General features: G+C 42.7%; 1 protein-coding gene across 2 annotated transcripts in view; it reads right to left on the minus strand.

Moving 5' to 3' along the window:
* Nucleotides 1-12249, minus strand: part of AHRR (aryl hydrocarbon receptor repressor) — a 91150-nt gene extending 78901 nt beyond the window's left edge. Inside the window, exon 1 of one of the 2 annotated variants that reach the window (XM_085220609.1) lies at nucleotides 12117-12249. The gene's annotated coding sequence lies outside the window, so the exon portion shown is untranslated. Of the gene's footprint in view, nucleotides 1-11678; nucleotides 11796-12116 lie in introns of those variants that run through there. The other variant, XM_085220608.1, reaches the window with a different exon arrangement.
* Nucleotides 12250-25094: the final 12845 nt, after the last annotated feature.

Raw genomic sequence — 25094 nt, forward strand, 5'->3', positions numbered from 1 at the left:
TATAAAGACCTTGCAGGCATGAAGGTTCAATGGAAAGCCATCAGTGCTAAAATCTGCAGTTATAAAAATTCAGAAGAGTGGACTTAAGCATTAAATAACACTTAAGACAGCACCTAAGTAGTCTGTTTCTCCAATGTTATCACAATGTTATGTGTGTATCTCCAATGCTTTTTAACACAGCCAAACACATCTCAGAACTGGGAATGCAAGTCATTGCTGCAGAGTGGGGACTGCGTCCTGAAATGGCAGTGACTCTTGAAAGGAATTACAGATCAAGGTACAGAAAAAATGAATACAGTCTGCATATTCTGAACTCTCAGGAAAAAGCTACTGCAAGGGCAGCTAGTGCAGTGGCTGACCCAAGTGAAGTGATTTTACCTCTGCTTACAGATATGATGAGATTGCTGCTGGAACAGTGCGTACAGTTCCCATGGAAGTGTTTTTCAAATACTGTCAAAATTAGAAAGTGAAAGGAAAGAAGCTACAAAATATACTTGGAGGCTGAAGAAACTGCCTTGCATAGAACAAGTTCAGCCTGCTTACATACCAAAAAGAATTTGGTGACTTGAATAAAGTGAAGTACTTTCTTTCCTGGGGAAGACACCAGTGCTGAATTATTTTAATTTAGAATATAGCAAGCACTTATAAATAGAAGCTGAAGCTGGATATATCTAAATAAGAAATAAGGCAATAGTCTGTAACCTCATATTTAAATACTGGAACAAGGTACAAATCATTTAACGGATTCTTCATCCCCTGTTGCCTTGAAATCAACACTAGATGCCTTCCTACAACAAACAGTTCACCCTCATAGAGGTTATCTTTTTAAGCGAAATACAAGTATGTGGGCTGTATGCAGGCATACGCAGGAAAAAAAAAAATGGTAGCTATAAGAGGTTACATTATCTAATGGCCTCTCCTTTCATTAGATGTTATGAATCATTTCCTGGTCTGAATGCGGTGCCATACTATGTACTCAATGTACAAAGTACATGAAAGGGCTACACAGACCACAGGGCAGAAGCGCAGGTTTGGAAGAGACAGCCTGGGAACAGGGAAGTTGTGCTTATCCCTGTTTCACCACACAACCACAGAGTGGCTTCAAGAGCCAAGAGGGAGCAGCAGATGCTGCAGGGCCTCGTGCTCATCCACAGCACCTCGTGCTCATCCACAGGGCCTCCTGCTACCTGGGAGCAACAGCTCTGCCTAAAGACTTTTGCTAGCAACAGTTTATCGAGAGTACAGGAGCTGCTGTGGCAACTACAGACCTGCTGATACATGACTGAGAGGCTTCTGAATATGGGAGTTCTATTTTAAATTAGCTAGGAAACTAGCTTTCTTTATTTCATTACTATCTTCTTAAGAACCCAAAGTAGTTGCTGCTGGGATGCATTCAAGCAGCAGGAATGACCACCCAGTGAAGGTCTGGAAAGCCTTGTCCTATCACTGTCCACACGTGTAAAAAGTTGATTTCACTCCTGGTTATAAGTGTCCTTTAAGTATTGAAAGGTTGCAATGAGGTCTCCCTAGAGCCTTCTCTTCTCCAGGCTGAACAGGCCCAGCTCTCTCAACCAGTCTTCATAGGAGAGCATCTTCATGTCTTTCTCCAGACCCACTCCAAAAAGCTCCATAAGAGCAGACTCACAGCACGGCTGAGGCAGGCAGAGCACTCTGGGCCCATCAGTCCCAGCCCCACTCCAGCAGGGCTATCTGGAGCAGAATGCCCAGGCCCGTGGCCAAGCAACTTCTGGAGATCTCTAAGGAGAGTCCACAGCCTCTGGGCAGCCTGTGCCAGTGTTCCATCGCTTGCACAGCAAAGAAATGATGTCTGGTAGTCAGAGGGAATCTCTGTACATGCAGAAATTCTGAAGTAACCTGGAACAGTCCTTCAGGTGTGCTGGTACGGATCCCAGTAGATCAGCAGGAAAAAAATTAGGCAGGCTGGTGATGGAAATTTGCCTGAGGGGCAGGTTTTGAAACTCATATGACAGGCAGAGTACTACTGTCGCTAAATTAATTGTGATTAGCACATTTCTGCCAAATGCACTGCTTCTGACTAACTGTCACATGTAACAAGACAATGGTATAATGCCTTTGGATATATTATTCGTACAGATACCATGCAATACTGTGTCCAGTTGAAGCAGCCATACTTTAAGAGAAATGGAGAGTCACAAAAATGACTGAACGCTGAGAAAAAAACCCTGCAGTCAGAGTCTGGGAGCAAACACTGCTTGAGTTGTCACGAAGAACAGCAATAGAGGACTTCCTCACAATAAGCAAATAAATTACGTAAGAAACAAACATTTCGTGACAGAGATCAAGCTAATTCTAGCAAGATCCAATTTTCAGAATTTGAGGCTAATTAAATTCAAATTATAAGTAAATGTGGATAACTATTAAAATAATTTACCCAGGGCTGTAGAGAACTCTCCATCCCCAAGCAATTTTTCTAATCAAGTTTTTTTGTTTTTTGTTTTTTTTTTTTCCTTAAGAAAACTATTAGCCCTGTGTGGTGAAGTGTTTGTTTAAGGAGGTCTGATGGTCTGTGTTAGACAGAAGACTGAAACAGCTGATCACGGTGGCTCTTTTTGGCCCTAAAATCTACTCTTCTGCTTCAGTCTCCACTCTAATGAAAGAAGAAGGTTAATTCACAAATCTGAGGAGCTGTTACAAATGTAAGTTGACTAATAAAAAGCTATGTTAAAACCTGAGAGTATTGTGCAAGTACTACAGACCATACGTTGGGCTTACAGCACAGCAAATGTCGTCTGTCACAGTATACATAAAATCTCTTTTCAATTTCCTTCAAAGAAAATATGTACATACTTGACTTCTGAAGACAAATAGTTTGTGTGCACTTGGGAGACATCTTGCAGTCTGACAGTTATCTATAGTTTCTGTCTGAGCCCAGCACACATCACTCCCATCATTCCTCCTACAGTCATTCCCATCCTCATGCTCTTTATGTGTGTCTCCTTGGCACAGCACAGGCAGAGCCAGGCTTTCCCTCTCACTGTTCCTCCCTTCCCTGGGTGTGCTCATGCAGCCCAGAGAAAAGCACTGAAAATATATCAAGTGCACACGAATGAGGAGGGTATCACCAGTACACAGAGCAGACTCCTGCCCCACACAGCACGAATGGGCAGGGTGTGCTGTCTGCCCCATGCTGGGCACATGACTAAACCCAATTATTGCAGGGGCGTCAATCCTCATTTTCTGGAAGCCTGGTCTCATTTCTAAAAGCAATGAGTGCTCAGTGTTGCAGCTGAAGGCATTGAGGACTGTGCTCTGAGCAAAAGAACACAAAGGACTGTATTTTCTGAAAAATCAGGTCCTCAAGGCCTGGAATTGAGTAAAAGGACATACATCTTTCAGATTTATCTGCTAATAAGACCATACATCTTGGCATTATTACAGATTGCAATTCAGTGGTTTTGATGTACTTAGTTATTTTAGTTACAACTATCACAGGAAAGGCTGTGACAGAATTAACAGCACTGTGTTTGGAACAGGATTTGAATTATATGTAGTACGGAGCTGGGACCATGAGGTGAATGAGGATAACAAGAGCAAAATATTGAACTTCTACCTCACCAAGCAACATTCATCATACAGGTAGGTGTTCTGCAAAAGAAATGACTTGAGATCATAAGACAGTCTGAGGTTAAGTGTAGTATGTGCCCATATAGGTGACAATTCACACCTCCTTTAACTCTCATGTTTCCTAATTTGCCTTTTTTGAGATTTGAGGATGTAAAATATTAACTTTTTTAAAAGAAGCTTTGATGCATCTTTTTAAGTGGTTTTAAAAATTATGCTGTTTTTAGACCTTCAAACATGCATTCTGCTACTTCAGGAAGAATACGGGCTGTAATGCACTTAAAAGCACACATAAAAAGTCATATTGAGTATAAGTCTGGTACAGTAATCCTACACAGCGAGTGGAGTGTCACCTCTTTCTATCAGGTCCTCCATTTGTCCTTGCCACAGGGCATCAGAGGAGTATACTGGGTTGCCACAGGAGCTGAAATACCCTTGGCATAATAAGCTACGAGAAGCAATGAACAATTTTGTTACAGCTGGGGCATTTAGGATATTGTCGATCCATATGGGTTATTTCATAATTAACAACACACTCAATCTCACATTGCAGTCTTGCCCCTGGTAGGAATATGAATGTACCATTTTTTTACCTCTAAACTCTCAGGAATACAGTATCTTTGAAATCTCCATCCCTCTGTTATGTTTGGTGGAGACAGAAAAGCAGATACAGTGAAAGCGTATCTATCATTTCCAGGGCAAATTTGACCAAGACCAGTAAGGTAGGTCAGTGAAACATTTCTGCCATGAATGTGTAGTGCAGCAGAACCTCCGTTTAGCCGTCTTTAAACTAGGGCTAGCTCAAGTTCTCAGGGTAGCCTTAGACTGACGAGACAGAGCTCCATGCAAGCTAACTACAGCATCACTTTGACTGGGACCCATCGCAACAGGCACGTGACCCTAAGTTGGCTGGTTTTTGCATTGTTTTTCCTCATGCCCAGCTCTCCTATTCGCCCATAAGGTGGTACATGTTCCAGCACCCACATGCCACTGTGTTGGAGTCAATGAGACACATCACTTTGAGCAACCTGGTCTGGTGGGATGTGTCACTGGGCTGTAGTAGAGGGATTGAAACTAGATGATCTTAAAGGTCCCTTCCAACCCAAATCATTCTATGATTCCATGCTGAACTAGTCACAGGTTGCAAGCCATGAACTCTGAAGCTATGCCAGTCTTCCAAACTCTTCTGTAAGTTTACCATTTTTCCTGGTGTTCCTTTCCCAGACACCTATTTTAACGCCTTGCTTGTCATTTTTTCAGACTCTGTAATCCTAGGTTTTAAGATTTTCTTTGAAATAAATGAAAAATTATCTTTTATAAGGCTATTTATGCTGTGCAGCCTGGCCATGCTAGCAGCATGGTGCAATTTGGGAGCAAATACTAACAGTACAATAGGAAACACAGAGCTGTAGAAAGGAAGGCTATGTACAGAGTGACTATAGGACTGACCAGGTGAAACAAGGAGCAATGCTGGGAACTATTTTTAGGAGTTTCCTACTGTAAAGCCAAAATTGCACTGTTTTAAATGGCTTTTTAATCAGGAAAGGACTGTTTATCAATATCAGAGAGTCTGAAAGTAGGCAAAAAGCTGGTGATTCTTCTTGCCAGTGGGCCAAGATCTACTCCCAAGTCCTTCAAAGAAAACTTCCATACACCATAATGATACTCTAATTTCTCTGACTCCTCTTTTCTTTTCCACAAAGTATTTTCCTTAGAAGCATTAGTTGCACTCCAGCACAGCACAGAAGTCAGAATACATGACAGCTCAAAACCTGGAAACCAGCAGATTTGACTGCAGACAGAGATACAGCATGGAAACAGAAAGGAGCATCCCAAGATTCAGAAAAGAGCACTGCCCAAACTCAAGGGAGCTCTTGTGTCACAGGAAGAAAAAACATAGCGGAAGGTCCCCAGGAGAAGAAGCAGAAGTGGACTGGACCTAATGCCGACAAAATGTGACATCTTTATCATTATAAAGTTATTATGAAATGTGCGTGCATAGGAGCGTGAGAGCGGGGAGAAAGATGACTTATAAACCTAGATGTAACATCAGCATGTTGGGGAGATGCAATCCCATTCTTTTCCTGGATTTGCTCTTCTTTGTTCCTCCTTCTCAGTCATTCAGTCTAACAAAAGGAGAAGCAGAGGATGAAGTGCCAAGCACCGTGTAATAGAGTTTCAAAAGAGCTTAGATACATGAAGATTTGTAGGAAAGAAAAAAAGCCTTGAACTTCCAGGAAGGAAAAAGAAAGTGTTTTTATCAAACCTGAATACAGAAAAAGGGAGTGCAGAGAAAAGTTGAAATGAAACACGAAGTGTATTCTCCTAGAACTGAATGAATTGTACTAGCTTGATGCTTAAACTGGCATCACTACTATTGTTACGGCTGCAATTCAGTCTTTTAAAACACTTTTGCTAAGTGTTAGAAACAGTGAAGCATTTGAAAGAAGCAGGTCAGAGTTTAGACATACACACCGATAGCCAGGCTGGCATTTGAGTCATCAAGATTTTGTTCAGTTCTGCCTTTTGTATAATGAAGTACATGAAAATCAGAATGAAAACTCAGAAGTTCCAGTTCTTTCAGATATAAATTCTGAAGACAAAAGTCAAAATAAAAACGGATGTAGGGGTTTTTTTGTTTGTTTTTTTGTTTTTTTGTTTTTTTTCCTTTTTTAATTATTATTATAAAAGTAGCTAAACAAGTTATACTGGTTGAAAGGCTTGCTAGTTTGGTCTGCTACAGCAAGAGAGTAGTAGGCACTATGGTCTGGATACATACTCAAATTCACTGCAGGTCCTTAACTATGGATATATAAGTGCATGATTTCCTCTTCAGGAACATGTGTTTCTCTTTTGTTAGCAGTATAACATATCAGCTTTTATTTTCTTTCACACATCTCTAAACATACCTGCCTTTCTTTGTTAGATTGCTGGCACTTTGTGGTACTTTCTGTTGTGAATAATTTTCCCGTTTTAGAGATACATATTCACAGGGGAAAAAAGTATGCTTAAATACATTTTGAAATTCTCTGTAGTACAACTTTATCCTCTAATACTATTTATATCTGTTACTACTTTCAAGTAATCAATATAGACAAATTTGCTCTCATTAATATCTCCTGCAGTAGTATTTTCTACGTGCTCATTAATTAATTGTAGTATATTTGTAGATATTTTTAAAGATGTAAATTTAATTTTGTCAACCAACTAATGATTGGAACTGTTTCACTTTATATAATTTGCCCTCTTGCTTTCCAAATGCCCAGGCTTTTTTTCAAAATAAAAAAGAAAGCATTTTATGGATATGTACTACTGTAACATAATTTGTCATAAGCACTTGCTACAATCAACAACCACCTAACAACTAATAAGATGGCTACTTTAACAGTTCTCATCCACTCTCGAAAAGTAGTAAATGGGAATTTGTCATTAATTCAAAATTCTAGGGAATCCTCCAGACTGTACAGCAGAGGAGAGCTCTTGTATCTGCTATTATAGCACAGTTCCCCTCCCCAGTCCCTGAACATCGATCTACTCCAAGATAGAAATATTTTGTTAATCATTACATCTTTGTAAATGGGCTTGAAAGGACCTCAAGAGATCCTGCAGAGCAGACTTCCTTGTTTTACACAGAATCAGCTGTTCCAAAGCCATTCCAAAGTTTCAGATCTGAGAAAGATCTTATGAGTTCGAAACCTTTGTCTGTTCATACTCCAGTTAAATCAATTGAGTGAAAAAGCGTTACATCTTTCTCTGTCTTTTCTATTCTTGCAACACAATTGCTAAACCCCTCTCAAGAGCAGCCTATGCTTAAGAAACCTTACTAAGAAACCTAGAGATTAGCTATTGCTAAAATCACATTTTTTTTTTCCTAAGCATATGCACCAAAACTTCCCTCGCTGTATGGTGAGACCATCTTTTCTAGTCCTAGCTGGCACAAATCAAACAGTTTAAGTTCAAATAACTTTGCAACCAACTCTATATTTATAAAGATTGCAACTTCTCAACTTTTTTCTTCTCATTTCTGGCCTATGTAATTCATTTAGGGTCTTCTGTTTTCCAGTTATCTGATCATTCCTGTTGCTCCCCTCTGGACTCTTAATTTGTCTGCGTCTGTCTTCAAGTACCACGAACCCAGCTAAGGTCCCACCTGGGCTGAATAGGAGTAAGGATTTTTCATAGGCCTATATATCTTGCCAATAACACTTTTGTTTTCAAACTCCACTGTTCCATCTAGTATTTTCACAACGGTGCAATGCCACTGATTCATGTCTAGTCTGTGATCCATCAAACATCCACATTCTTTTCTCCTTAGCACATGTTGCCTAGTCAGCCATTCTCCATACTGCACTTGAGTAAATGATTGCTCCTGACTTCACAGCATTCCACCCTGCTTGGTTTTCCTGGAGGTTGTTACTTGGTCAAAATCACTCCAAAGGTGAGTATTGTCAAAAGCAAGGTACTCCAATACTATTTCGGCCTGATGACACCTGCAGGCTGACCGACCACATGGCCTGGCCCATCACTTGAGCCACTGAGGGGAGAAGGAATAGCTCAGAACTTCAAAAAGATCTCTGTGGAATCTCAACCACTATTACTTGCTCAGACACTTTGGTCTAACCCTAAATGACCATCTCTCTTCAACCACAGAACAAGCTTATCTAGAAATGGTCTGAAACAAGACGAAAAAACTATGTTTGTGAAAGATTCCTCATTTGCAGCTGCAGGGGTGGAGAGTCAAACTGACTAGGAATACTCAGACACTAGAAAAACACACGTTGGAGGAGCAAATCCTTGTGAATGATAATGAAGTCAAGAACAGCCCACTTAACAAACAAGGCTGCCACAGCTATGAGGTGAGAGCATAGTATTTGCAGTTTCCGCAAATGGAACAGTTTGAGAGGCTGCTTGGGATCATGGTTCCTAGGGATCAGCGTACTACAAGATGCAACAAACTAATGCCCCAAAACTACCACATATTCAGCTTCATGCTACCTCAGCTCCAGCGTCACAAAAAAAAGAAATCTGCTAGCAGTGGATTTTTACAGTCCTAATGAGTGACAAAATGTGATTTTATGTTAGCACACATTTTCAGAAAGTTAAATCTATTGAAATAACCACTGTTTGGCATCAATACAAATGAAGTTTAAGAGTAAAGAAAAAACATTTTATGCCTTTAATGCAGGCAGATATTTCCATAGAATACAGAGCAATACCTCCGATGCACCAGGCACCACTGCAGTCACAGGATGACTCAAACACATTGACTGCAAATAATGTGTTTCGCAGCCTCAGCTGTAAGAGGCTGCATCATACAAATTATTTATTTGTTGTCTGCAAATGCAGCCTTGATTCAAAACTGTAGACAGTCTGATCCAGTCCAAAGCAGCCTCATAATCCAACAAGAACTTGTCTGCCTGCTAAACGGTTTGCTCCTACATACACATGTTAAAGATTCTCTACTAACACACATGCCTAAGGACTGCTGTCTGGCAGAATTTTGCACTGCCATCTCACACTTGCCCTGCTGCTGCATCTACCAGAGAGAAAGACCCAGAATATGGTTTGAAAAAGAATAGTAAAAGAGGTACACTGGGTATCTTACTATTGTAGCTGCACACCTGTGCACCTAATGGTTATAATTGAGTCAAGAGACACTACAATGCCTACACTGAAATGAGTATATCACACATTGGCACAAGCCTCTCATGGGTTCATAAGCATTTGTGGTGCATTTAGTTGATGTTACATTTGCAGCACATTCATTTTGTCCATCCCACCTGCACAATCCTGTAAGTCCATCCACTGAAATTCTGCAGTTACCCACACAATGTTCCCATGTTCATGTGATTCACCAGCTACTATAAACACCTCAAGGATCACAGCTCTGAAGGCGAGTAGAACAAAATCCAAAGTGACTGCCAGCAGCTTGGTGGGACTTCTGGTGCAACAGAACAACACAAATATGCTCATGCTGAAGCATGAGTTTGTGGAGCAAAGACAATCTTTACTTTTCTCATCTGCATGCAGTGCTGCCCCATCCTGAATGCCTGCGAATTCTTCCTTTGTTGCGTGCTGTGGCTGTGTGGTGGGGATGGTGAAGACCACAAACACAGCAGTTGTGTGGGAGCATCCAGTCATTCATCTCACAGGCAGCATACCGAGCCCACAGTGTCGTCGCTCTGCCAGGACAAGGCAGAAGCCCAGAGCTCATGCCACGCAGGTAGCCCCATGTATCGAGAGCCGGACCATGCTGTGCTGCTCTGGCAGATCACATTAGCAGCTGATGAATTGTGGTTATCTCAGCTATATAGCTTATTCCTCATGGGTAAGGCAACTCAAATTGAAAACATCACCACTCTTCAGCAGCGAGTTTGTTTGTGTGGACATGAGTCAAACTAGAAGCAGTGTTTGAGTTGGGACTCTAGTTATTCCATAGTGAAGACAACCCCGTGTTATCCAAATTCATCCCCTTCCAGGGACTCAACTTTATTGGTTATTCAAACATATTGTAAAAAAAAAAAAAAAAAAACCACCTTGGCTGACACTTCCTACCCAAACTTGGCGTTTCCTTAAATTTTCCTCCAAAATCTGCTTTGTCCTAGCTGTCTCTGGGCAAAAAGGGACACTCCCACATCCTTTACATTCCAATTGGGGCTAATTGAACTCATATGTCAGCGTGAGTCAGCAGTAATTACCAGGAATATTAAGGAAAGATTTGGCATCGAACTTCGGTTATTCAACAGCAGACCCCCCATATTTTGTGGGGTCTCAAGTTAAACAGAACCCCATAAAAACACTACAGAAAAAGCCGTACCAAGTCCTTAATCTGTTTCAACTCCATATGCGCAGTTCCTGATACCGGAACGGCTCTTACTGCATTTGCGATACACCTACAGAAAGGCAAACCTAATGGAAAAATCATTTCTGACTACTAAATCCTCCCCGGTAGAGTTCAAATCTGTTTATACGCTGAACCCGATGAATCAATATCAGAACGGCTGGCTGCTTTCTGCAAGCATCCCCACTGCACACAGGGCCTAGCAATGCATTTCCTCATCACGGCTCCTGGGCAGAAATCTGAATCGATGGAAAGCCAAGGTAATGACGAACCTCCCCCTTCCATGGCTCATTTGGACTAAAAATACCAAACCCAGGTTTTCTACATACGGGCATTTGTTCCTTCCCTCAATACCCCGTTGGCATCCATCTCCAAAGTGTGCTCAGGCTGAGGGTGAGGGGTTTACATGCTGTCCCAAGACAGCCTCCAGGGGCCAGTCCTCTCCTCCAGCCCAGAGATCACCCAAACACACTCCTACAGCCGGCTACCAAATGCAATGCAGAGTCACCAGCCCAAAATCACAGAGACACAGACAGAGAGCAGCGAGGGCTGTCAGCCTCACCAACATTGAGAAAGTCACAAACGTCAAACAGCAATTCCTTCTCTTTCTCAATATCCACATTATTTAGGCACTTGATTTTGTTTTCAAGGAAATACATTCTTGTGTCTGGTTGCAAATTAACAGAGTGTCCTGCAAGTGGGTCTGATCTCGTTGGTCTCTACATGCCTTGCCTAAGCACAACGCTGTAAGTCTTAGCCCCAAATAGCAACGCTCCACGGTTCCTAAAGGAGAACTGTTTTATTTTAGCTAGTGCAAACATATGTGCATCAACACTCCTCTCGACAGACGACTCCTGAGCCCAAACAGATCGGTTTTATTTAAATCCCGTCCCGCTCGTCTTTTGGAAGCCTCCTACTACCAAACAGCGTCAAGCATTTCCATGGGTTTTTCTCTTGGGTCGTTTTTTTGGTCTTTAGTCCATCTCCTAAAAACTCACCGAATGACGCACAAACACTGCTTGCACCCGTCTTCAGAAAGAACAAGTGTTTGATGTGATATTACTTGGTTTTACGATACCTCTGCTTTTTCTCCAACAAATACACAAAGCTACAAATTCATCCGAAGACGCACAAAATTCTCGCTCACCAAACAAACTAACGCAAAGTCAGAAAAAGCACAAGCTTCACCCTTCCCACACCGCTTTCGTACATCAAACCGAAATACCGAAAGAACCTTAAGCTCTTCAGCTGCACGCCGCCGAAACGACAGATTTTCAGCGGACGCGCTGCCCGACCCTCGAGCTCTGCGCCAGGTGAGCGAGCCGGGGCTCGGGGCGGCTCCGGGAAACTTTCCTTCTCTTGCCCTCCCCCGAACCGCTCTCGAAGCACCGGCTCAAGGAACGAAGGAGCAGGGACCAACACCGAGTTTCAGCGTTCGGGACGCCGAAGCGGCGCCCGAAGCATCCGCGCCGCGGAGCCGCGAGCAGCGGGCACCTCCCGGGGCGTCGGCGTGGGAGGTGCGCGGCCGCACGGCGCTCGCTGGGGAGGAACAGCCACGAGCGTCCCGCAGGGAGCACCGGCACCCCGGGACGGGACCGGGGAACGCGCGTCGCCCCGGCGCCCCGCGAAGCCTCGCCCGCCCCACGCGAGCCGCCCGGCCGCCGTCACTTACCCCGCGTCCCCGGCGCCGGTCGGGGTGCAAAGTTTCGCCGGAGCGGTGCGGAGCAGAGCGGAGCGGTCGAGGAGCGGCGGCGGTGCCGAGGCGGAGGTGCGGCGCCGCGGCGGGGCCGGAGGGCGCCGGGGGTGGGGAGGATGCTCGGCCGCCGCACGCCTCGTGATCCAGGTGGCGGGCTGGCGGCGGAGTGACACGGCGAGCCGACGGCTCCGCGCTCGCACGCGATCCCCAGCCCGCCGCCTCGCGGCCCTACGGCAGAGGGCGCTGCGGCGGCACCGGAGGAGGGTCGGGGCTGCGCGTCGGGATGGGTCCGCAGCGGGCCGGCTGCGGCCGCGCTCGGCCGGCCCTCGCCTCCCCTGCTGCGTCCCCGGCAGGCCTCTGGGGCCGGCTGCAGTGCGGAGCCACCGGCAGCGGCTCCCATCCCTGCAGCGCTGGGGAGGTAGGCGCTGCGAGGCACCACCATCTTCATCAGCACTGCCCTGCAGTGGTCACCACACGTAGCGTGATGGTCGCACAGGCCCCTCTTGGCTGAGATCTACATCCTCGGGCAGTCCTGCTGGAGAAGTCCCATTGTAAAAATAAAGGTGGCATGAACAGGAAAGCAGCAAACTCCACTTGTGCAAATCAGTGTTTCACCCATGAGAATCTTTGCTTCTTTTTACTTCTTGGCCTCCCGTGCAAATGCAGCGCCCAGACACGAGGAAGGAAGGAATAGAGAGAACCAAGAACCTGAGCCCGTGGCAGCAATGCATGGCTGCAGCTGCATGGCTCCCAGCTTCCCCAGCAGTGCAGGCCATAACACCCCATGTCCCATCGTCGCTGCTAAGGTTTGGCTTGGCCACTGTTTTGTGGTTAGCAGGAAGACCTCACTTTACCAAATGTCTCCCCATACAGTGTTTCCAGTCCTCTTTACACATGTCCTTCAAGATGAGGGGAGACCCAGACCCCAACACTCCTGTCCTGTGTGTGAAGATTGAGCAGCCCAGCTTGCAGGGAAACTATTGTTCAGCAAAATAGAACCAGTCAGCGCTGTTGATTGCTCCGTTACTTCTTCCCAGACAGAGCCTTGGCTATAAAAATAGATGCAATAATCCACATGGACAGTCGCAATTGTAAACGGCATTCAGAAAGCAAAAACGGAATTCATAGTTTGACACAGACATATCCCCAATCCATCAGGATGTGACACATTGGCAACACGTCTGTGCCAAACTATGAATTCCATTATTTACTTTTCATCTGGACGCTATTTATGATTGTAACCTTCACAGTAAATTAGTGTATCTATTTTACATCAGGCATTTTCTGAGAGGCATTTGTGTTGTCTGCACTTATATACTCACAGAATTGATGGAAGTTGTACCAATTCAGGCCACCATAAATCTTCAGGGACTGCAGCCCATACTTATGTGAGGAGAGTTTGCCAGCATAACTCTACCAGCAAAATCCTATCTGGCAGAGACAAGGCCTATGTTTGGAAAGAGAAATCAAAGGCCATCATCACTGAATAGCTCTCCACTAGATGGAACAATGGTGCTTCTGCTGCCAGGCCATGGACGCTGAATGATTTACCCAGCGGAGAATTGGGGTGGAGGTGGAGCCCAGAAGGCACTGGGCAATGATGACGCTGTCATGTGACAACTATTGTTCACAGCTTCTCCTCGTCAGCACGGGGACATGGAGGAGAGCCTTGGAGATAGGAAGCAGCATCCTGGTGGACATGCGAAGGCACGTGAAGACACATCCTAAGCTCTTTGACCAGACGTAAAGCGGCTCTGCCTCAGGAATGATGTCACCAAGCAGAGTTTTGGGTGCCACAGTATAAGACATAAAACTGTTAGAAAGCATCTAAAGGAAGGCTACAAAAATGGGCAAGAGTATGAGGAGAGGCTGAGGTCCCTGTGTTGGCTCAGCGCAGAGCAGAGGAGCTGAGGGGAGGCCTGATGGCGGCTGCAGCTCCTCACAGGGAGCGGAGGGGCAGCGCTGAGCTCTGCTCTGTGTGACAGCGACAGGGCCCGAGGGAACGGCATGGAGCTGTGTGAGGGGAGGGGCAGCTGGGGGTCAGGGAAAAGGTCTGCACTACAGGGCCGTGGGCGTGGAACGGGCTGCACAGGGCTGTGGGCACGGCCCCGAGTGCTGGAGTTCAAAGAGCATCTGGATAACACTTTCAGACACAAGGTTTGAATTTGGGTGGTGCTGCTGTGAGGCCAGGAGTTGGACTCTGATCCTTGTGGGTCACTTCCAGCTGAGGATATTCTACAACTGAATGATTCTGTGGTGTTCAAGCCACTCTGCCAAATCTCTTAAAAAGTTTGTAGGACTGGGAATGGCACTGAGCTCACATGCATCCAGCTGGAAATCAGATTCTTTTGCACCTGTCTGCATCAATATATCTGAAGTTGACATTTTGGATATTTTATGGGAGTTTTTCCACACACAGATGGATGACCCAGCTCACAGAAAGAATACTCCTACTGTGTTCCCTTTGCTCCCTGATTTTTAAATTTTGTTAAAAGTAATTATATTTGCCAGGCAAGAATTGTTTTTCATAGTTTAACTGTTTATACTTATACCAGTTATGTGCAGATCTTTTTTATACAAGTTAAGTGTACTGAACAACTGCCAGATAGTTCTGCTTTTCTTCTTGAATTTTAATTGCTTACTTGACCAGTATATATTTTTAAAATGGAGCTGTAAATGGAGCAGTGAGTTCCATCAATCACTGTGGAGGCAGGGGGTCAACATCCTTCTTGCCCCCACCCTCTACTCACTCCTGCAGGGAACAAGTATGGTTCTGAGCCTGGGCTGTCACAGCATCATTATTTAAATTTCAGCATGCATTGAGATGCTTTGCAGGACTGGAAGTTTATCTCAGCATTTTGTTGGACTGACACCAAGGTTATCAGAATATACTGATATTCCATTAAGTTGAGGGAGGGAAGATTTAGGTTGGATGTCAGGGGGAAGTTCTTTACAGAGAGAGTGGTGAGGTGCAGGAACAGGCTGCCCAGAGAGGCTGTGGATGCCCCATCCCTGGAGGTGTTCAAGGCCAGACTGGATGGGGCCCTGGGCAGCCTGGTCTAGTATTAAATGGGGAGGTTGCTGGCTTTGTATGTGGCAGGGGAGTTGAAGATTCATGATCATTGAGGTCCCTTCCAACCCTGGCCATTCTGTGATTCTGTGATTATCAGTGTGTTTTTTAATTCATGTGCACAAATGTGAATGTATAGGTAGAGACAAAGAAACTGCAGTTGCTGCAGCTGGGGGACTGAACTGAATCCTGAGAACAAGAACCCAAAGGCTGCAGAGTGCTGATGGATGGCTTTCAAATCCTGCATCCTCTTGGCGAATCTTTGCCCATGTGCACACACAGATACATTAAAAGCAGACAATTTGAAAGATCTTTTTCCCCAGACACCCCAACTTCGTGGAAGATGCAATCATGCACCTTGGAAGTGTTCAAGGCCAGGCTGGATGGGGCTCTGAGCAACTTGGTCTAGAGCAAGGTGTCACTGCCTACAGCAGGGGGTCGGAACTAGGTGATCTTAAAGGTCCCTTCCAACCCAAACCATTCTATGATTCTATGATTCTATGTTCATTCAAAGTGCTGGTCTGAGTATTGAGCCTAGATTCCCCTCCACACCTTCATTTTCAGTACCATATGGCATCAATTTCTCACATAACCCAACTTCACTTCTGGAAAATAATTACAGACCCTAGCCTTAATCTGCTTTCTTATGGACACCATTATTTCAAGCCCCTACATTCTCAGAACATTCATTTTATCTCTAGCATTATTGCTTTTCAAATGTGATTTGCTTCTAAACAGTATCCTTATGTTCATTTTTTAGTATTTAGTATTATTTTTAGACTACTGGGAAGAGAGGTGATCTTGTACAGGAGACTAGCAGGGAGCTGGAAGCCAATATAATTTTCTTCTTGATGCTTTAAATGACAAATGCTATTGGAAAAAAAGAGACAGACATTCTTGATATTCTCATAAACACAAGCATTTCCTCACGAAGCCACACTGGTTGAATCTTATTCTTTCCATACTGCTTTTATAAACTCTTAAAGTACAACATAATTGAAATACAGTAGGTCTCTAGATTGACAGACTGTGCAATTTCAAATGACCTTATTTTCTTTGAACAGAGCATTCAGACCTATCATATTCTACTTTAAAAAAAAAAAATGTTAAACTGAGAGCAGTTCTTACTCCATATTTAGTCTTCAATTTAATCAGCTGTCCATAAGAAAAGCAGAAGTCAAATCACAGCTCAGAGGAGCATCTTGATGATGAGTTAGTAGTTTTTCTAATTTTTAACAGTGTGCTTAATTGATAAGAGATACCTCTTTGCATACTTCTAAGGGCAGTTTCTGTTAACCTCATCGAACAGTCTGACAATTACAGCTGAAATTTCATCATCTGAATGCTGCTTTTGCTTCCATTTTCCTACTCCTCAGGGCTATAGGTGGGTAGGGATGATGCACTGGTGGTTTTTGGTAAAGGCTTCTGAATGCTGCAGAAAAGGAAAGAGGAACTGACGCTGCTGCTCTGCTGCTGCCCACATATGATGACTGCTGCTTGCTGGCTTGCTGTATGGGAGGCCAGTACAGAAACTGCCTCTGCAGACAGGCAAAGGCAAAGCAAGATGCATCAACTGGGCAATGGCACCTCAGCAGTGGCAGCAACCTCAGTGCTGAATCTCCATCACTTTTGTCTAAAAGCTCACAAGAAGAAGAATTATGCTAAGATGCTTTTTCCATTCTTCTGTGATGCTTTTTGCACACTGCTCTGTGTTCTGGTTCTGTTTTTAGCAATTCCCCTGGCCTTTCTTATCTAGAATTAAATATGAACTTGTGAATTATGGCAAAAAGCAAGGAGGAGTGTTTATCATACTTAGAGAGGGACTGGGGAAAAAAAAAGGAAGAAGGATGTTCAGAATTCAAAATCCTAACTGTATTTTCCCAACCTAAGTAATCAGAAAGAAATTATTACAAAAATATATTTTAAACAGCACATTATAAGATACCACACATGATTTGTTGTCTTATTCATTTCTTGCTAGAAGTCATACAGACAGCTAAACAGGATTGGTTTCCATAAGTATTAACAGAGGGGGCTAGTGCAACGGGGAAATGGCAAAACAAAGCCCTTACAGGTCATTAAAATCTTTAAAAATCAATAATTAACTACATAATGTGTGTGTTCAAGTCAGTTCACTCCATATGGTCCATCTTCTCTCAGACAAGTCAGCTGCTAAAAACAAGCAGTAAGTCATCCCCATTCTTTTAATACTGTAAAAAATATTTGTTTTTATAACCAAATTGATTTAAGACGTAGTGCAGCCACAAAACATTCTAAACAGATGTCTAACTTGAAAGACACTAGCATACTTTCTTACTCCGTAGTTATGGAAATTTGAGGTGGATGGAACCTGAAACTTCAATTTTTAAGCCCAAAGGAAAATGTATACATATACATTAAAAAACACATGTTACAAAAAATATCTGTTTGTTTTAACAGTTGACTTCAGTGAATAGGAAACATGCTTGTTAAATAGATCTGTGACTGGATTAAAAGCTGTGCAAACAGAAAAATTGTTACATTGCTTATGTTTTATGTGAGAGGAAAAATCACCATATGAATATGTGGATTTCTATTTACAGTTGTAGATGGCACAGAAAAGAGAGAGACTTTATTGACGCATAGATGAAGAATCTGAAGTGTAGCACAGCCTGTGAGCTTTTCTAATTGTTTCTTTGAGCACAGCACTTTCTAGTTGAAGTATTAGAAATGTTTCATCCACAGCAACAGAGGAGCACCAAACATTTCTGTCTTTTATCTTGGGCACAGAGTTATGTTAGTACAAGAACTATATTCTCTTTCAGAAGGTTGCCTGCTGCTTTCCTCTGCACAGTGCATAGTGCTCAACTTTTCATGTCTTTTGTCCTGATGAATTTTAAGCTTTGCAGAAAAGCACTTGCCAGTTGTGGATTATTGTATGGGTGCACATGGCAAGGAATAGAAGAAAGACTCCGGTCACTTTTTTGTAATTTTTTTTTTTTTTTAACTTATAATGTTGAATACTGTAAACTTTAATCTGCTGTCTGGGTTGAGTGCCTGAACCTGCCAGGTTCCTAGTGGGGATTTGTAGGAAGAAACAAGCTACATATGACTAATTGTACAGAGAATCAAGGCTCTGCACAACTCAACACTTTCTTTCCTTTCCCACAACAGAGGATGAAGTATTGAGAAAAGGCAGTACTGTCTCTGCTTTCTCACAAGAAATCGTTTGGCAGTAGGTGTTTCATAGACATAAACTTATATTTAAAATATAAAGGGTAGATGTTAACCAAATATTATGCATCGCACTAACAGTAAAAGTTCAAATTAAGGAAATAGGAAAATATGAGATAATAACTTGAATACAAGGAAGTCAAAACTACTGTGAGTAGACAGTCTTCCTCAGAGTTGCTGCAAGATGCATGCAACCCAACTTTGAGACCTACAGGCACTTTGCTCCCCTAATCAGGGAAGAACAGCTTGGGAGCTGATAGTGATTAATCACTGATGTGCTAATAGAAATAGGGTTTGTCAGTCCTCTGATTTCTCTGTCAATAAAGGAAGAATTTTGGCAGAGCCTGCCCTCACAGAGTTTGGCTGATCACCTTCAAAACCTGCCATCGTACTTCTCTATCATCTGGCATTTTTACCAGCTGTATCCCATTCAGCCACCTCAGATGCCCCTTCTGCTAAGTCCTCAAGCAGGTTTAACAAAGTTTAACACTTTCAGTTTGCTCTCCTATCATTCTTAGCCTTTCATTCTTCATGTCTTCCTTTGTCTTTTCCTTGCCTTAGAGACACCTCTGAGAAATGTTGCTATTTGTCAAAGAGGCCTAATTTTCTCACAGATAAGTGAGAAGTTTGGTCTTTTTTTAAACTCAGCAAAATGGTAAATTTCAGTCAGTCACAGAGCTGTAGTTCTCAGTACAAAGCTCAATGGAGAAGACAACAGCCAAAGTATTGCTTCATCATGTCTTCCCTGTGATTTACAAAGATTTGACATAGTGCTTGATAACTTTATTGTTAAAGAAAATGTTCTGCTAAGATACATACTGAAAATTCACAATGTTTTTCTGAATTAATTTCCTTTGCCATCAAAATCTAATATGTACTTTGTAGGCAAATGCTTAGCAATGTGCTGCTCTATTCTGAAATGTTTCTGTGAGGAGACTTGGGATGCAATCAGGGTGGCCTAGAAAAGCCAGGTACACAGAACTGGGAGAGAAGAAACAGACAGATTAGGAAGCTAAAACAGAAAAGATACAGAACTGCAGGAATCAACTTGACTGAGTTCAAGGAGTAAGGGGAAGTAGGATGGATTTTTGCTTTAGATGTTGAATACTTCTAGATTTTATGGCTAACTGCAAAACACATTTAACGTGTTTAATTAAGGAATTCTTTTAATTCCTTGATAGACACATTAGATATTTTAGCCAAATTTTAGCACCTTTTGCAGATCTCCTGTTCAATATCTTGAGATTCTTATATTAAAAACAATGAATCTTTAGGGTTGATACAATGAGTCAGCTGAACTGGATGGTGCATTTGTTTCTCAAACTCTAATCACCTTGTCCCTTGCTTTCCCAGGTACTCAGTTTGAGCTGGGGTGGGTTGCTATCCTTTCTCTAAGCTCATAAGAGGCAGAAAATTAACTACAGGGAAAAAAAAAAAAAAGATACACAAACAAGAAAGAAACCAAACTGAGATGATATATATAGCAGGCTGTATATTTTCACCAGTGTGTTAATATGCTATTTCAACAACAACAACAACAAAATTGTCTCTTGAGTGCAAGAAGGAACATCGGGCCTTTCCCTTTGGGAGTCTTTGCAACTTTTCTGGAACTTAAATTCAGCATATCAACCTCAGGCAAAGAGCAATTTTGCCATTTTCTCTGAAGCATTGCTGACAGAGCAAGTGTCCTCAAGGGAAGGAGGCTGGATGGTGGTGAGCAAGAAGAAGTGGTGCAATTTCTGCAGTCTTTTCGGTCTTAAAGCTCTTTAGTGCACTTTCTCAGGAGGAGTCGTCAACCTTGTTTCTTTGGAACTTGTCCATTGTCATCAACCTCTCCTCTGCTGGCCATGCCTAACTAAAAATGTGGGTCTGAATGAGTGTACCATGCCAAGAACCCTGTTCAATTTCAGAGCTGGGAGACACAACAGGAGCCTTGCCAAGAGTGCTGTTTGCCTCCAGTGCTCTTGTTGGCCACTTTCAAATTCTTGATCTTTTTTCCATTTTAGATGGTGTCACATCTTCAGCCCTGTCCAACTCCTACAGTGGCTGTACTGCCAAGGGTATCAGCTTCCACCTCAAGATAGGATCTCGGCATCTTCACTTTACCACAGAGGCAGGCACCAGTTGAAGTGTGGTGTCCAATGCTGAAAAAATGTCAGCTATCTTTGTGAGAGTGTGTCTGCTGAGCGGTAGAGCATGCAGGTGCAACAAGCAAAGCTTAGCTCCACCAGAACATTAACACAAGCATCTGCTCACTTTTATCTTGGGAGTAATATTGTCCTTCACATTTCTCACATCACCTCCCATTCCTCCTGTGAAGGGCAGCAACAACAGGCACTGTCCAGAAGTAACAGGCATTTGCAGAAACAGCCCTTTCCAAACTGGCTAGCCAGAACTTGAGTACTCTGCTGGAACTGCCCCTAGGGACAGGTTTGCATTTCCCTCTGAGGCAGAAAATCACCCTGATCAGCAAGCGGGCTCCAGTCCTGGATGCATAGGCAGGAGCACAATCAGAGAGATGATTGTAGCTAGCTCCCTCTGTCTTTCATAGCCATTGGAGAATTACAATAGAACTTGCCAGCAGCATTGGAGTGTAAGAATCTCATCTACACTTCACCAAGACTTTGCTAGTTAAAATTTTCTTGCACCATTTTTCTTCAGGAGTTCTCTTCGTGTTACTTTTTGCAAATAGTGTGTCTTTCTGAGTGCCCAGATGTGCAGATAAATTTTCCTGGTTTTAGGATGGGGAGATCAAGGCATCTCTCTGAAGCATTTTGGCATCCATGTCTGGAAATTGAATCCAGTTCCTTTTACACTTAATCAGTGCCTGGCAAAAAGGTTTATATAAAAAGCTGGTTGGTGATGCAGATTTTAATATTGAGTCATGGATTTATACCAATGGTGAGAAGCATGCAGTAATGCAATTTTTCACAAACTAGATCATTCATTTGCAACTTTTCAAACTTTTCTCATGTTGTTCTACTGCCTGCACTCTAAAAAGGTTCATCCTGTAGGTTTAAGGACAGAAAAAGACACATGCGGGCTCTGGTTTTGTTTTAGGCTCTTAGGCTAGTATTAGGAGAAGATCACGCTAAGTGGTTACAGTACTGTCACAGTGACTTATGCTTCTCACATATTCTAGGCAACAGAACCAGGAGAAACAGATTTCTCACTAATGGGCAGAATGATACAGCGCATACCATTTTGCTCTTCTCAACCCATTCCAACATGGTCTGCTGATGTTATTCACATTCTTATAACTTTTGGGCACAGATATAGTTAGTGAGGGATAGCAAACAATGCTGTTTTTCATCTTTCTTTCTAGTGTCTTCTAGAGTCTTTTTTTTTTTTTTTTTTTTTTTTTGTCTTCTGAAGTCACTTTTTGCAACTGCTGGCTGGGGGAAATATGCTCCTAAAAATTTCTGTTGAATTTGAACCTGAGTTTGGCTCAAATGCCTGAAGTTGAGCAGTCACACCTAAGATTCTTATTTTTTGACCAACACTTAGAATGGCAAATGAGTTTCCTCAATCCACCAGTAAAGTACGGTTCCAGAGTAACCTTTCCTCCCTGAAAGCTCAGAAGTGCAGGTATATTTTAACATGACTAGAGGAAACTTCGTTAAGAAACTTCAACTACTGAAAGGAGAAAGTGGCACCTCTTGTACCCAGCTACCAGTAGTTTCCCAACAGGTACTGCGCCAAAGAAATGGGGAGAAGTAGGAACACTTACAAATCCAAAAAGAGCAATTCATGATTGTGTTATACTATGTGTCATGCTGTTCTTTTTCAGCTGTGAATGTCAGCAAAGGGACAGGCTCTTTTCACATCTGAACCTCTCTGGTGGCTGATGGAATTGCGCATCCACTTTCTAAACTTCTGGTCCATAATATCCATCACTTTTGCCTGTAGATTGTCCCTACTGTTCTTACAATTCATCTTTCTTCTTCCCTGGGTGACAAGGGAGGGGGAGCAGAGTAAGGAAGAACATCTGGAATACTGTATGCAGTTTTGGGCTCAGTAGTGCAAGAAAGACAGAGAAGGGAGCTCCTAGAGTGAGTCCAGCAAAGGGCTACAAAAAATGCTTGAAGGATGCTGGAACTTCTCTCCTATGAGCAAAGTCTGAGGGTATCTTATTGTGTACAAATAGCTTAAGGGAGGGTATCAGTAGAATGGGGTCAGGCTGTTTTCTGTGGTGCTTGGCAAAGGATGAGGTAACAGGCTCAAACTGAAACACAGGAAGTTTTATTTGCATATGAGAAAAAACTTCTTTATTTTGAGAGTGACTGAATACTGGAACAGGCTGCCCAAAGAGGTTGGAGAGATCTCCCTCTCTGGAGATATACAAAACCCACATGGGCATGATCCAAGTGCTCTAGGTGACTGCTTGAAGCAAGGAGGTTAGATCATTGTTGTGATAGATAAATACCAGAACACTGAACTGAAGGACAAAGGGTACTACTCTGTCAGATTCCAGAAATTCCATGGCTATACTGTCCAAATGTTTCAATAACCTATTAAAAACATTTCCGTTTTTATTTTCTAAAAACAACTCGATTTTTTTCTCATCCTTTTCCCAGCAGAGGCTAGTAATGATTATACCATATAATTCCAATTTGTAGGATTTAATATGCTTCTTCTAAAAAAGAGAGGAAAACCGGAAAAATAATCATTTCCTTCCTTAATTTGACAGACATCATTGTTTTTAAAACTGGTCACTCTTGTTAGCCTATGCTGATTTGTTTTTGGGGGTCTTTTTACTTGAAGTATTGTGTTTTAAAAGTAGGCACTGCTTGATTTCTGTAGTTATTGTAGCTTCTTATTTAAAACCAATATTCTCATGTGGCAAAATGGACAGGATGATGTTTGTCCATCACAGCTAAGTTCTTCAGTGGAAATGTAGATAAAGCAGAAATAACACAGCAGTTAATTATCATTCCCTGGAGGAAATGTGAGCTGTGGAACATGAATATTCAAAAAATCTAATAAATACATAAATTAATTATTCAGTTGTACATTTAATGAAGCGATATGAAGTTATCCAGCCTGTACTTTGCAACTTTCTAAAGTATCCAGTTCAACCACACTAAAATCTTTGGAAAGAGGGCAGAGTATGTGTTTATGCCAAGACAGCCTAACTTTGCATGTCATTACTCTCCCTTCAAAGGTTATAGAAGTTTTCCAAAATAGTTTCAACACTATTTTTTTCCATAAAAAGACTTCAGACTAAGATAAGGCACCCTTATTTTTATTGCAGAGCCCTGATCCACTCACTGCACTGTACAATTCCTGTTAGTTCACTGTACACCAAAGAGTGGTAAGATTACTTAAAGCAACCTGGCTGCCTAGGGGAGCTGCATGAGAATATCCTGAGCCATATTTTAAGTGAAGACTTCTGCACATTGTGTCAGTGGCAGCCATCATGGTCAGGAAATTTTCCTGCCTGAACAATGCCAGCCTTATGCAATAGTCCTCCCCATAGCTTTAAGGATGACAAGTCCCAGCAGGAAGAAAAAATGAAGCAATGGTGATTTCAAGTGATGTTCTGCAGTGATTTGGAAACTTTCCACCTTCAAGCCTTCATTTCCCTGTGTGGAGAAAGACCATGGCTGGAACTTGCACTGGTACCACTGGTAATCTTGCCTTTATTAAACAGTTTTGGGAAATGGGAAGGAGGGGAATGATGCATTTGCAGTGTACTGCAGAAGATGGACTTGTAGAACTTCTATTTTCTCATCCCCTGTTTTAAAAATGTAGCTACATCCTGAGATCTGTCTCTGGGCATTCCAGAGATACACGTTAATCAGTTACTGACACCTGCAGACTTCTACCAGCATCTCTAAGTGCTGTTCCTCTACTGAGCTCTAACTTCTTCAGGTATTTTTCCTCCACAGCACCTGCAGTCCTTCCCAACCTCTTCACAAGTGCTTATGCCATATAGAAACAGAAGTCTTGCACAGCAAAGAACTCTCTCCCCTTCCAGCAGCTGACTCCTTTCTTCTGAGCATCTGTACCAATCCCAGTACAGGTCTCCTCCCACTGTAGTAAGACCAAAAAAATGAGGAATCATCACAAACACTCCGTCTTGCAAGCCAAATGGAAAACTGTTGTTACTGAGTCACTGCTGGGGCTTTGAATATTCTCTTCATATGTCTCTTATGCACTAGTCCTACTCTGACAGACACTGTGGGAAGAATATAAGTTACCATTCTGGGAGTCATTCCCTGTCCTCAAAGCCAGAGGAGAGGGATTGAGGCAAGACAGTGCTGCTGTTCATTTCTGCTGGGTCATCTTAGTTGCAGACTTCAGGCTCATCTCACAGGGACACAGGGATTTCCTGTAATGCAGGAAGTGCAAAGTATCTGCCCTAAGCTTCTTGTCAGCAGAACTTTAATGAACCAAAGATTCCTTTGCTTACAGATTTTTTGGGGCAGCCCAAATATAAACTTTTTTTTTTTTTTTTTCCCCACACTGCTAAAATATTTAGGAGTAATCTGCACTGCTGAAATTCCGAAGCACGTTTCTTTAGAAAAAATGCAGGTGTTTGTAAATGTGTCTCTTTGCTCAGTTTATGCATTCTGCTCCTTCCTTTTATTAGCAACTGGAGGGAGCTTTTAAAAATTACTATACCCCTGGAATGGCAAAGCTTTGCTTTGCTTTAAGAAGGTGAAAGA

This window comes from Meleagris gallopavo, chromosome 3 (genome assembly GCF_905368555.1).
Source record: "Meleagris gallopavo chromosome 3, MGAL_WU_HG_1.1, whole genome shotgun sequence".
Classification (NCBI taxonomy): domain Eukaryota; kingdom Metazoa; phylum Chordata; class Aves; order Galliformes; family Phasianidae; genus Meleagris; species Meleagris gallopavo.